Source organism: Ips typographus, linkage group LG2 (genome assembly GCF_016097725.1).
Source record: "Ips typographus isolate SLU linkage group LG2, UJ_Ityp_2.0, whole genome shotgun sequence".
Taxonomy (NCBI): domain Eukaryota; kingdom Metazoa; phylum Arthropoda; class Insecta; order Coleoptera; family Curculionidae; genus Ips; species Ips typographus.
The window spans coordinates 10891567-10905377 of record NC_138423.1 but is presented as its reverse complement, the minus strand read 5'-3'; the positions used below and the strand labels follow the sequence as shown (position 1 = coordinate 10905377).

The 13811-nt window shown below is 38.9% G+C and overlaps 1 protein-coding gene and 1 long non-coding RNA gene across 2 annotated transcripts in view; one reads left to right on the top strand and one right to left on the bottom strand.

The window, feature by feature from the left end:
* Positions 1-13811, top strand: part of LOC145724471 (uncharacterized) — an 84696-nt gene that overhangs the window by 31448 nt on the left and 39437 nt on the right. The gene's annotated exons all lie outside the window — the stretch shown is intronic.
* LOC145724318 (uncharacterized) lies at positions 3178-3984 on the bottom strand. The gene is made up of 2 exons (XR_014176981.1): positions 3564-3984; positions 3178-3507 (listed from the first exon to the last, which is right to left on the bottom strand). It is a non-coding gene; the product is annotated as an uncharacterized LOC145724318 (long non-coding RNA).

The following is a 13811-nucleotide window of genomic DNA, read 5'->3' as shown; positions in this document are numbered from 1 at the left end:
ACAATGACAGAAAAACTAGTATCCTAATACTTTAAAAGTTGCTTTTTTGACAGTTTTGACATATAGCCGTCTACTTAAAAGTCAGCATTATGTAAACTGGTACAAACGTTACAATTGTTAACAATTTCTTAGTCACGCCACAAATACTACATTTTGTACAATCAATAACATCTCTGAAACAGTTTACTTGTAGTCTTTAAAGGAAGATGTGGATCGAATGTTTGACAGATGTGACGTAATTCATGACAAATGTGACGTCATCTGTCAAAGGTTGGTACTCTGAAATATCTGAGATATTTTTTTTTGTATTCGCAATTATTGATGACAGAACGCAAAGTTTCATTTTTTTCAACACCTCGATTGCAAAAAGTAAAATAGTTTTCTACAGCATGATAGAATAGCTATTTATGTAACCAGTTACGAAAAGTTCGATTTTGTGTAACGAATGAAGGTTTGTAGGGCGAGCGCAGCGAGGTCCTACAATTTGAATGAGTTACACAATAAGACATTTTCCAAACGTGTTGCATACATAATTTTTTCTAATTTTGACCAAAAAGCTGTGAAAACCATCTTTTAAAGTGATTTAACACAAATATTCACTTTCATAGCTCCTTGTATAAACTGTGACGACATGTTATGATGGATGTCGCCCATATGTTTCTACGGAAATGCATAAAAACAAGGAGTGACGAAATGAACTTTTCATAACTAGTTACATAAAGTGATACTTTTCGTAACTAGTTACGCAAAGCAAGACGTTTTGTCAGTCTAATCAGTTGTGAAAAGTGAAAAGTGTCACTTTATATGCCAAAATTAGAAAAAGTTGATTTCATCACTAACTGTTTTAACGTGTTTGTATAAAAACGAAAGCAGGAATTCGGTAATAAAATATTGTCGAAAAATCTTTATTATAACTTAAACAAACATTAATTTGTAACTGGTTACATAAACAACTATTGTTATAAATGACATATTTTATAAGAACACTATAGTTTTCTATGGAAAACTTGTTTAATAAATATGCATGGAAACTAGAAAATAAAGTGAAAAAAACGCACTCTTTAAGGTTTTTTCTACGGGAATTATGCCTGAAAGGCTGAGTAAAAAGAATATGCAAATATAAGGTTTGCAATAATTTACCTTGACATGCTTTTAGAGGCTTTGAGCTTTTAAAGTTAAAAAACGACCGTTCCATATAACTTTTCATTACGGTTCTGCCAGTTCCACTTTTACTACACAAATGAACGACTTTAGAGTCACATTAAAGTCATCCAAAAAAAATATTTTAGTGTGTATTATAAATTACTATTTGTACAGTAAAGTCTAATTTAGCAAAACTGTTGGCGAACTCCGTAACGATGTAGGAAATAGGAAACACATAAAAATAGACAAGAAAGATAATTTCTTTCTATTAACTGTTGGTACTCTCTAAGCTATTTTCTATCACATTTGGCTGACACCGTCAACAGAAAACGGGAACTTATCGGTCCTAAAAACATTGACTAATTTCTAGTAATAAATCTAGGGATTTTACTTGTTTCGTCGTATTCGGGGTTAATGACAAGTATCAATGACAATAATTGGAATAATTCTACGTTTTTTACTTTCTTTTTCAGTAATTAATCATATACCAGGTGTCCAAGAGCACCCTGGACATAGGAGATTAACATGGGAAAATGGTTTTGAATTTTTTGCGCCTGTACGGTTCAATTAATGGAAAAACGCTTTAGATAAAAGTTGTAGAGCACATTTTCGGCTATCAACTCGTAATTTTTTCAATACCGTAGATTTGACCATTAAGACAAAAAAAGGATCTAAAATTCGGAAATTTTAAATCTCCCGCCAAGCGGTCGTTAAGGAAAGTTTATATCCGGCCGTGCTACCAACCTTTCAAAATCATAACAAATCGCTGTCAGTCATTCTGTAATCAAAACATTCAAAACACGTTTATTTAGTAATAATTTTGAGTTACTACCCACATACTGCGAAGAAAATACAAATAAATCGTGATAAAAACACTTTATCAGTAGCCACAGCCCAAAAATCTGGTAAGTTGCATTCATAACCTCATTCAATGTCTCTATTAAACTTATTTACTTTGTAGCAAAATTCTTAAAGAAAACACTGGTTTTGCTTGCAAATATTTAATGAGGATGACCGAATCACCTATCTCAAGCCTCTTCATAACACTACCAAACGATTTAAAGTGATGAAAACAGTGGACAATGAAGATCTTTGAAGATAAGTTTCCTACTGTACAGGGACAACAACAAAGGGGCCAAATACTTCCTTCAAAAGTGGTGTGATTTAGTTTCAATGTGCTTAACCTCATGGACTATCATCAGCGAGGGTCTTCACCAGTGTTGCAACTAAAACTTAAAATGATTCAGTGTTGATATCTGACTTAAATCTCAAAATTTGATGTGCCTGTGAAATGTGAATAATCTTAAACTGGCTATAAAACCTCTGAGAAACCCCTTCTAAGAAGAGAATATGGACTTACACAGTCAAATTATCAGTCAGGTGACAAAACTTTTTGTATATGGGTAGGTATTGTCGAAAAACCAACTTTTCAATTGAGCTATCTACATGAGCTGTTCTATTCTAGGTTTAGGTATTAACATTATAATTGTGTTCTTTTTTCCACACACTCAATTGTTACAAATAAAACTTTGTACACTGAACGTTTGTATTAATTATTTATTCACAGTTCAAGGTACAGTATACATTTTCTTCAAGTGAAAAACTTAGGTACAATAGGTGACAAAGAAAACTGGTCTTACCACATAAACAGTGATTGTTCCACAGATTGAGTGTGTGGGTGAACCTTTCACCATACAAGCTATGCTAAAAACAACTTTGTCTTACTAACCTAATGTTTGTTTGGATAATAGTGGAGTTCCAAATTAGCAAAGGTAGGTGAAATGTAGTGATTGAAAGTCTCTAAAGAGAAACAATTTGCTTCTAATTCAATACACCATGTCACAGGTACAGGACATACCTTTACTAATCAAATGTGAACTCGAGTTACACATTACTTGCAAATAAACTATGTTTGATTAGTAGACATTTTACAAGTATCCTTGTAGGTGAATGATGTTCAAGTTAACTAATGGAGCTAATTAAATATCAGTACTTACCTTACCCTGTAGAGATGGGAAAAACATTGACAATCAGTTATGAAAAATGCCTTTTTATTAACATCATACAATGTAAAACCACTTAAACACTATGGTGTGTTGATAACACTACAAAACAGAAGGATACAATAAAACTATCAGTCACATAGGTCACTAAATTGCACCACTTTTGAGGGAAGTATTTACCCTCTTTTGTGGTCCCTGTATAGTAAAGCAACTTATCTTCAAACATCTGCAGGCCTTCCTAGTCCATTGTTTTTATCACTTTAAATCGTTTGGTAGTGTTATAAAGAGGCTTGAGATAGGTGATTCGGTCATCCTCATTAAATATTTGCAAGCAAAACCAGTGTTTTCTTAAAGAATTTTACTACAAAGTAAATAAGTTTAGTAGAGACATTGAATGAGGTTATGAACGCAACTTACCAGATTTTTGGACTGTGGCTCCTGATAAAGTGTTTTTATCATGATTTATTTGTATTTTCTTCGCAGTATATGGGTAGTAACTCAAAATTATTACTAAATAAACTTGTTTTGAATGTTTTGATTACAGAATGACTGACAACGATTTGTTATGATTTTGAAAGGTTGGTAGCACGACCGGATATAAACTTTCCTTAACGACCGCTTGGCGGGAGATTTAAAATTTCCGAATTTCAGATCCATTTTTCGTCTTAATGGTCAAATCTACGGTATTGAAAAAATTACAAGTAGATAGCTGAAAATGTGCTCTACAACTTTTATCTAAAGCGTTTTTCCATTAAATGAACCGTACAGGCGCAAAAAAATCAAAACCGTTTTCCCATGTTAATCTCCTATGTCCAGGGTGCTCTTGGACACCTGGTATTTCAAAGTTTACATTCTAAAATAATCCGTTTTGTTGTTGGTTTTATTTATTGTAGTTCTGCCTCTTCAGTTTCTTATTTTCTTGTTAGATCATTAATATTTTTCAGTTGCTTGTAAACATGCTACCAATTTTTATGCATTTTGTGAAGAAAGTAGGATGGGACTTTAAGATGTGTTGATGGAACCCATATAGCCATAACACAACCATTCCATCATGAACAGCTTACACTTCAAAAACAATAACTAATAGATGCATTAACACTTTAACTAAAAACTGAAAAACAAAGAAAGGGGGGTGCAAATTCAATCAATTGGTCCCCAACACAACCTTATTGACACAATGTTGACACTGACGGGCATAAAGGTTAAAAAACAAAACGTTTGAATTTTAGAAGACGACAGAAAAGAAAGATTGGCAAATACAAAATTTCATAGCCGCAAGAGAGATAAAATCATAGCAAGACCTCATTTGGTTTTTCTATTTTACACAACCCGAAAAGCTACGTTGAGTGCCGATCTTCGCCAATTGAAACGTAAAGAGTACCATATATTAGGATAGAGAAGGGTTTTCTATGATAGCAAAGAAATTTCCCTGCTATTCCTTAGAGAGTTCGCCTTCTGCAATTTAGTTAAGCTTACTTCAAATGTCAAATTTTTATATGTAGACAGGTTTCTTTAATGGGACGCTCTGTATATTATTACCCGTTTTGATTGCATTTTTATGCTGATTTGAAATCTATAGGGTGTGTTAGGTTTATTGTTGGCAGCGTATAGTAGATTTTCTTCTAATTTTAACAATAATAATAAATATACAGGGAGCGTCAGTTTATACTAGTAGGACCCCGGCATTTGATAGAGGTAATCTAAAGTGATGACTGACTTGTCTTGACTGTCTAGAAGATACTTTTTTCCACTTGAATTTTTATCGTAGATGCCAGTGTTTTCTTTCAAATATCATAAGGGTTATATCTCACTCACCCTGTAGAAGTTTATATCAGCATAACTCTGAAACTTGACAGAACTTTAACATTCTGTATCACAAAATGGCAGCGTTTGAACACATAATATCTTTCTTGAGTCTTGCTGATATAAATGAACTGACTTTCTCTGCAGGGTGAGAGAGATAACTCTTCTGTTCTTTCAAAGAACAAATCAAAATTTCGAAAAACTGTTACACTTACGAGAAAAATGCAAGTTTACAGATTAAAGAAGGAAATTAATGTTACACAAATAAGCAGTTAGTAGAGCGTCAAACAAAGTGTTATCTTGTCAACTGGAGCCTAACTATAGAAAAAGTTTCACCCTGTAGAATTCTAGAACATTTTGCAGCTCATTAAAGATAAGTAATCATGTTCTCAGAGTCAAAATTTGAATAAATGATCTCAAAAACGGTAGGAGCTTTAAAAATTCAGAACTGGCTTTGTATATGATTTAACTGGTATTGCAAATATTTTGTATATTGATTATAATACAGAAAAAGAACCTCTGATTGAAAATATTTGCTCAACTTTGTCAAATTTGAAGCTTTTGGAGGAAGTTGTTTATTCTGAAGATGAATCGGAAAGCGAAGAAGAAAAATCAGAGATTGAAGAGGATAATGACAGAATTTCAGTACATCCTCAACACCGCGAAGATGTTACGTTTCCTTTGAATGTACCGAGTGGTAATTCTCAGCGGAATTCTGAGCAAAAATTAACTAGAAATATTAGTAGTGACGATCATGAAGCAGTAGCAAATCGTACTGTTTTGGAACGTGGATTTGAACAGACACATTTTTCAATGGATTTTCGAGACATTGAGGAATCTATTCGTCTCTTTGATGGAGGAAAGTGTTACCCTATTGAAAAGTGGATCGAGGACGTGGAAGACATGGCTCAACTAATGAGATGTAGTGATATACACTGCTTTATTTTTGCCAAAAAACGTCTGACTGGTGTAGAAAAGCTGTTCGTTCAAAGTGAAAGGGGAATAAGAACATGGCAATTCCTGAAAGAAGCCTTAAAAAAAGAGTTCTCTCAAAAAATGACTAGTGCAAATTTGCATGCAATGTTGTCACAAAAGAAGTTAAAACCAGAAGAGTCAGTACATGAATACTTTTTGGAAATGAGAGAAATAGCCAGCAGAGGTCAAATTGAAGCAGACGCTTTAATACATTATGTCATCGATGGAATACCGGACGATCCGAGTAATAAAGTGTTGTTGTATGGCGCTACAGGTCTTGACGATTTTAAAATTAAATTACGGGTTTATTCAGATTATAGAGACAAGTTTAAGACTAAAAACAGGGGACAGAATTTTCAAAAAATGGATAGACACGACGGTAAAAGTTCATCGAACAACAGGACAGTTGGTACTGGAGATTTAAAGCCAAGAATTCGATGTTTTAATTGTGGACAACTGGGACACAAGTCTACAGAATGTACAAGAAGAAGTGAGGGATGTAAATGTTTCAACTGCGACACATTTGGACATAAATCAAGGGACTGTCCACATCCACGACAAAGAACGTTTCCCCAACCACGATGCGAAAACAATGTAGCCAAAATCGAAAATTCTACTTCAACTAACCGGACGTTCAAACAAGTGTCTATACTGGGAGTGACCTTCAATGCCTTTTTTGACATTGGAAGTGACGTGCATTTGATGAACGAAAATGCGTATAGGAAAATTGGAACACCCAAGCTAGAGGAAACCAATGTTGTTCTTGGAGGATTCGGAGGTTCCACGGTTACGCCTTTAGGTCAATTTTCGTGTGACTTAAAGATTGATGAAGAATATTGTTACGATTTTCCCGTGGGTTCACACAAAGTCAATTTAACTGAACAATTAATAAATTTATTAGCACGTTAAAACACTCCGTACAATAATTAACACAGCTACTAAAAACACTACTACAATTCCACAATTACTTCGCTATTTAAACTTAACCGCGTTCCCAAATTCACTACTCCCGCGGTTTACACCGCGTCTTTTATATTCGCAAACCACGTTCTAGAATGACCGCGAAACGCTTCGCGATTTACGTCGAATATTAACGATTGTTCCAGGTCCGGCGCTTCCTAACTGTGGCCTACTTTAATACGCGCCCGGCCAGATATTACGGCGCGTCGGTTTCATCCCGAAGCGAGCGCTTGTTAAGAACTATCGAGCATAGTAGGTCCAGACCGTAACACTGCCCCCCTCTTAAAGCTGATCGTCCCGATCCGCTTCATCTAATCCGTGGTATTTCTTTAGTCTGTCCAGATGGACAATTTTCATCTTGGCTTTGGGGCTGCGTTGGACTCTGTACACGACATCGTTTAACCTTTTTACCACATTGTAAGGTCCCTCCCAAACAGGTGTTAATTTTGGTGATTTGCCTTTCTTCCTCTGAGGGTTAAACAACCAAACTTTGTCATCCTTCTGGAACCCTCCCGAATTGGCCCTCAGATCATAACGAGCTTTCATCTTGTCGCTAGTTAGATTCAGACTTTCCCTGACCAGATCATGGACGTTCAGTAATCTGTCTTGCAACTCGTCAACGTAGTTCTCAATGTTTGTGCTTTGGCCTGTTGGAGATCCGAACACCACATCACATGGAAGTCGCAGTTCTCGACCAAACAGAACTTTAGATGGTGACTGTCCCGTTGAGTTGTGGACTGCTGCTCTATAAGCCATCAAGAAGAGCGGAATATGCTGGTCCCAATCTTTCTGATGCTGATCAACAACCTTTGAGAGATGTTGCTCTATGGTCTTATTAAATCTCTCGACCATGCCATCCGACTGAGGATGAAGCGGCGTTGTTCGGGTCTTCCTAATGCCTAGCAGGTCACAGAGCCTCTGAAAGAGCTTGGACTCAAAGTTTCGTCCCTGATCAGAGTGTAACTCCAACGGCACACCAAATCTACTGAAGACATTTTCGACGAGAATATCAGCGACTGTGCTGGCTTCTTGATTTGGAATCGCAAACACCTCAGGCCATTTGCTAAAGTAATCCATGGCAACAAGAATGTACTTGTTGCCTCTGTTGGTCTCAGGAAAAGGCCCAGCAACGTCTATGGCTAAACGTTCGAACGGCAATCCTACGTTGTACTGCTTCATAGGTCCCCGGGATCTCGTCTGTGGTCCGTGGCTAGCTGCACAAATGGAACATTGTCGACACCATGATTTCACGTCTTGGCAGTAGTTCACCCAGTAAAAGCGTTGCCGGATTTTGTCCAAAGTCTTATTTACTCCCAAATGAGCACCAGTCTTTCCATTGTGCATTTCCTCCAGTACGTGGTCGACCCTTCCTCTGGGAACTACCAGCTGCTTCCTTATCTCTTTTCCATCGGCACTCTCCCAAGCTCTTTTTAGCAAGCCGCCTTCAACCACAAGCGAGTCCCACTGAGCCCAAAGTACTTTGAACGTCAGGCCTTTGCTAGAGATGTCTTGCCATATTGGTCTTGGCTCGCTTTGTTCCTTTCTCAACAACAATGGGCCTATGTCGCTGTCTTCTAGTTGATCCTTCCTGATCTCATCGGGACTCCATTCATCATCGGTCTTCAGCTGAACCATTCTGATGGACACAACTCCCTCACGTTGTTCCGCTTTCTGGCAATGTTTGCATTCTTCGGCGCAAGGTCTTCTTGATAGAGCATCTGCGTTATTATGCAGCTTTCCGGGTCGATGCTTGATGTTGAAATTATACTGCTGGAGTTTTTCAAGCCATCTTGCTACTTGTCCTTCCGGTTGTTTCATTCCGAGGAGCCACTTGAGTGCCGCATGGTCAGTCCTTATCAAAAATTCCTGTCCGTACAAGTACTTGTGAAAGTGATCGACTGATTTTACTATTGCCAGTAGCTCTTTTCTCGTTACACAGTAGTTCCGTTCTGCTTTGGTAAGTTTCCTACTGAAGTATTCTATGACATGTTCTTCTCCGTTTTGGACTTGAGACAATACAGCTCCAATACCAGAATTACTGGCATCTGTGTCTAAAATGAACTTTCCTTTTGGTTGTGGATAACTGAGGATGGGACTGGAGCAAAGTGAGGCCTTTAATCTTCTGAACGCCTGATCACATTGGGTATTCCAACAGTAGGGTGTTTTGTCCTCAGTAAGTTGATGTAGCGGAGCTGCGATGTTGGCAAATCCTTCCACAAACCGTCTGTAGTAGGTGGCAAGTCCTAGAAAGCTTCTGAGTTCGTGTTTATCCTTTGGTACTGGCCATTCTCTAATTGCTTGGATCTTCTTGTCGTCCGTCTGGATTCCGTCGACCGTCACCACATGCCCAAGGAATTCGACTTGCTTTTGGAAGAACCAACACTTTTTGGCGTTCAATCGAAGATGGGCACCACCTATTCTAGCAAATACTTCTTGCAAGTTGTCCAGATGTTCTTCAAAAGTTTTTCCCATCACCATGATATCGTCCAGATAAACCAAGCAAGTCTTCCAGTTAAGGCCACGAAGCACAATTTCCATTAGTCTTTCAAACGTAGCAGGAGCATTACAAAGTCCGAAGGGCATCACATTGAATTGGTACAGCCCATTTCCAGCAGAAAAAGCAATCTTCTCCTTATCTTGCTCCTCAATGCCAACTTGCCAGTACCCACTCTTCAAATCTAAAGTAGAAAACCAACAGGATCCTGCCAAAGTCGTCAGTGTGTCGTCGATACGGGGAAGTGGATAGCTGTCCTTTTTGGTCACGTCATTCAGTTTTCGGTAATCTACACAAAATCTGCTTGATCCATCTTTCTTAGTGACCAGAACAACAGGTGATGACCAAGGGCTGCAGGATTCTTCTATAACTCCGTCGTCAAGCATCCTGTCCACTAATTCCTGCACTTCCTGTTGTTTGGCTATTGGTAGTCTCCTAGGTGGTTGTCGAATCGGTTGTGCATTGCCGGTGTTAATTCGGTGTTTTACAATGGTAGTTTTTCCCATATTGTTCGGTGTTCCAAATATGCTACCATGGTCCAAAATCAGTTTCCGAGCCTTCTTCAGTTGTGGTGTTGACAGATGTTTCCAGGTCTTTTCAAGTTCATTTAAGAGCTTGTTTTCCCCCAACTGCTGCTCCTGTTCTGGTAACCCATCGCAATTGGTTATTTTGACTACAGGCTCGAATACCGCAATAATTTCGCCTTTGTTGATTTTGACGTCGTCTGGAAAAATGTTTGCAACTCTTATTGGGACTTCACTTCCTCCATTTACAAGTGATTTCCCAATGAGGCATCTTCCTGGTCGGTCCGGGTTTCGTACAAGTCCAACACAGCTCCCAGAATTCTGCTCCAATTGTCCAATAATTATTTGCTCGGAATTGCCGCTTATTTTTACTGTCTGAGATGCCAAAACATTAATGGGTGACTCACAGCGGTGACTGGTTGACAGGATGAACTCTTCACTTCCAAACCTTAGGATATTTTGCTCGGGATCAAAAGAAAATCCATGTTGACGAATCAGGTCCATTCCCAGAATAAATTCATCTTCAATATCCGCTACTAACACAGTGTGGTAAAACGTAATCCTTCCAAGGCAAATCTTGCCTGTTATTTCTCCTAAAACTTTAGCCGATTCTCCAGTCACAGTGCGCAGGAGAATACTTCTTCGTAAAGGCTTAATTTGACTTTTATCCACAAGGTTTGACCGGATTAAAGATACTGCCGCACCGGTATCCAAAGTAAAAGTAACGTTCATCGCATCCACCTTTCCATCTACGTTCAGGCTTCCCATTGATCTACCCAGGCTTCTGATGGAGATAATTCTGGGGGCTTTGTTTTCGCTAGTCAACATTCGCCCCGTAATGTTGACTAGTGGGAGTTTTCCTGGTCCCTTCTGGATGGTTGTACGTCCCTCGTTGGAGAGCGGGACGGTATCCTTACTCGACAATCTCGTTTCATGTGTCCCGTACGTCCGCATCGATAACACTCCACTCTCGTGATCGGGCGTGATCGTTCTAACTGTGTGGAAAGACCATTTCCTAATGCTGCCACTTGTTGCACTAATTGGCCGAACATTGATTTAATTTCATTCATTGGTGTAGCAGCATGATCGGCTGGCGGTTCTCTCTCCTCTTGAATAGTCACGGCCCTGATCCTTGGCTTTAAGTCATTGCACGCAGCTTCAACTTCCAGCGCTCGAACTAGTAATTCGCTGCTGTTGCTTCCTTTGAACATCTTCAGCATTTTCTTTACTTCCAGATCTCGAATCCCATCTACAAAACACTGTGCCACAAGTTCTTCTTGGATTTCATCCGGGACGGCTGGGTAAGCCAGATGCACAAGGCGACGAATTTCGGGCTCAAACTCTTGTAAATTTTCACCAGTTTTCTGCAGTCTTGCCTTTAATTGTGTTTGGTACACTCCTTTCCTATGCTGATCCCCATAACGTCGTTCTAATGCAGCTACTAATGCGTCATAGTTGCTTTGTTGGGCGATAGGCAGAGTCTGTAACAGCTCCAATGCTGGTCCTCGTAATGCCACCACCAGTGCTACAGCCTTTTCCTCGTTACTCCATCTATTTGCATTTGCAGCGGCCTCAAATTGGAGTTGGTACGTTGCCCATGAAGTTTGACCGTCGTATGTGGGAGGCTTGATCTTGTTGAGCCCGTTTCCGGTGATCACTGTAGAGCTGGCTCCTCTGCTGTCAATTTTCTGCTCTAAGTCGCGTAGCTTTATCTCAACATCATTCTGAATTTTATTAATGTCCTCCCGAACATCAATCTGAATTTTACTAATGTCGTCCCGAACATCATTAATGTCTTCCCGAACATCCTTTAATTTTTCCTCAACATCACACTCCATCTTTTTAAGACTATGGGTTACATACTCTTGGATTTCTGTTTTGGTCCCCGCTAGACCGTTCAATATTTCTACGTTACGTTTTTCTTGCATTTCTATATCTTGTTGTCTCATTCTTTCTTTTTCTTCTTTGTCTTGTTGTCGAATTCTTTCTTGTTCTTCCTTTTCTTGTTGTCGAATCCTTTCTTGTTCTTCCTTTTCTTGTTGTCGAATCCTTTCTTGTTCTTCCTTCTCTTGTTGTCGAATCCTTTCTTGTTCTTGTCGAATCCTTTCTTGTTCTTCCTTGTCTTGTTGTCGAATCCTTTCTTGTTCTTGTCGAATCCTTTCTTGTTCTTCTTTGTCTTGCTGTCGAATCTCTTCTTGTTTTCCAAGCATTGCCATAATAGCTGCAAGTTGGGCCTCCATGTTTGCACTTTGACGTCTTGTTATTGGCATAAAATAAATTTAACACACCACTGTTCCGAAAATCTCTAGTCCGGTTCTGAACACAAGTCTCTAACCCGAAGTTTAGTTCCAATTCACGTCGCACTAAAGTCTGATCGCACTTCTGACACCAATTGTTACGATTTTCCCGTGGGTTCACACAAAGTCAATTTAACTGAACAATTAATAAATTTATTAGCACGTTAAAACACTCCGTACAATAATTAACACAGCTACTAAAAACACTACTACAATTCCACAATTACTTCGCTATTTAAACTTAACCGCGTTCCCAAATTCACTACTCCCGCGGTTTACACCGCGTCTTTTATATTCGCAAACCACGTTCTAGAATGACCGCGAAACGCTTCGCGATTTACGTCGAATATTAACGATTGTTCCAGGTCCGGCGCTTCCTAACTGTGGCCTACTTTAATACGGGCCCGGCCAGATATTACGGCGCGTCGGTTTCATCCCGAAGCGAGCGCTTGTTAAGAACTATCGAGCATAGTAGGTCCAGACCGTAACAATATTTTCAACGACTAATTAACTCGACTTATCAGAGATCCATAAATACCACCCCTTTCCAACTCATGTTTGGAGTGCAAATGAGAAATGACACCGATTTACGAATCAAAGAGTTGCCTGAAGAAGAACTGCAGACAGAATTTGATCATGCAAGACAAGAACTACGACGCTCAGCAAGACTTCAGATTCAACGACTCCAAGACGAAAACAGGAAAACCTATAATTTGCGACGTAAATCTCCTACAAAATACAAATAAGACGATCTAGTAGCCATCAAGCGCACGCAGTTTGGACCTAATCTAAAATTAAAAGGGAAATATCTTGGCCCATACAAAGTTGTGAAAGTAAAGCCAAAAGACACCTACGATGTGGAAAAAGTCGGATGCAAGGATGGACCCTTCAAGACTTCGACCTGTGCGGAATACATGAAACCGTTTACTGGTGCTACAGAGTTTTTTATAAAAGGATTTGAGTGGCCAGATGAAGATGAAGATGAAGCAGCATCACCCGAGGCGTGTGATGATCAGGACGGCCGAATTGTGGGAATATCGTGTATTCGGTGTATTCAAGGTTGTCTGGCTGCGGCTAGAAACCCCTTCCCCCTCCGCCAGCCCCGTATGGATGTAGACAGACTCGACGTCGGCGAGCGACCTAGAGATTCGGTGCGGCGGCAGTGCTAAATACGAAGCAAGCCGGTGCGCACGATTTAACGCCAGATACGACGATCACGACGTAGATAAAACGATTAACGACGTTACGAGTGTTACGACGATCACTACGTGTTTCTGTACCTTCTTTTCAACTTTTATTGTTAATCTTATTTAATACAATCAGTTAATCTACTTGCCGTGTTGCCTTTCCATTAAAACCCCACATATATCAAAAAAAAAAGAAGCGATTGCCGACTTATTTTCAAATGCTGCTCTATCAACTGTTAGAATTCTGCTAGTGTAAACTGACTCACCCTGTACATAAATAAAACTTTGTCAAAATTTTAGTTTATACTATTTTTCAAAAAAGGTTATTGCGGTTGAGGAAAATTATTGTAGTTTGCTAAATTAAACTTAAAAAAAAAAAATTCTAAAAAAATCTAAATCTTCGTAAATCTTCTTCTTTATCGTCG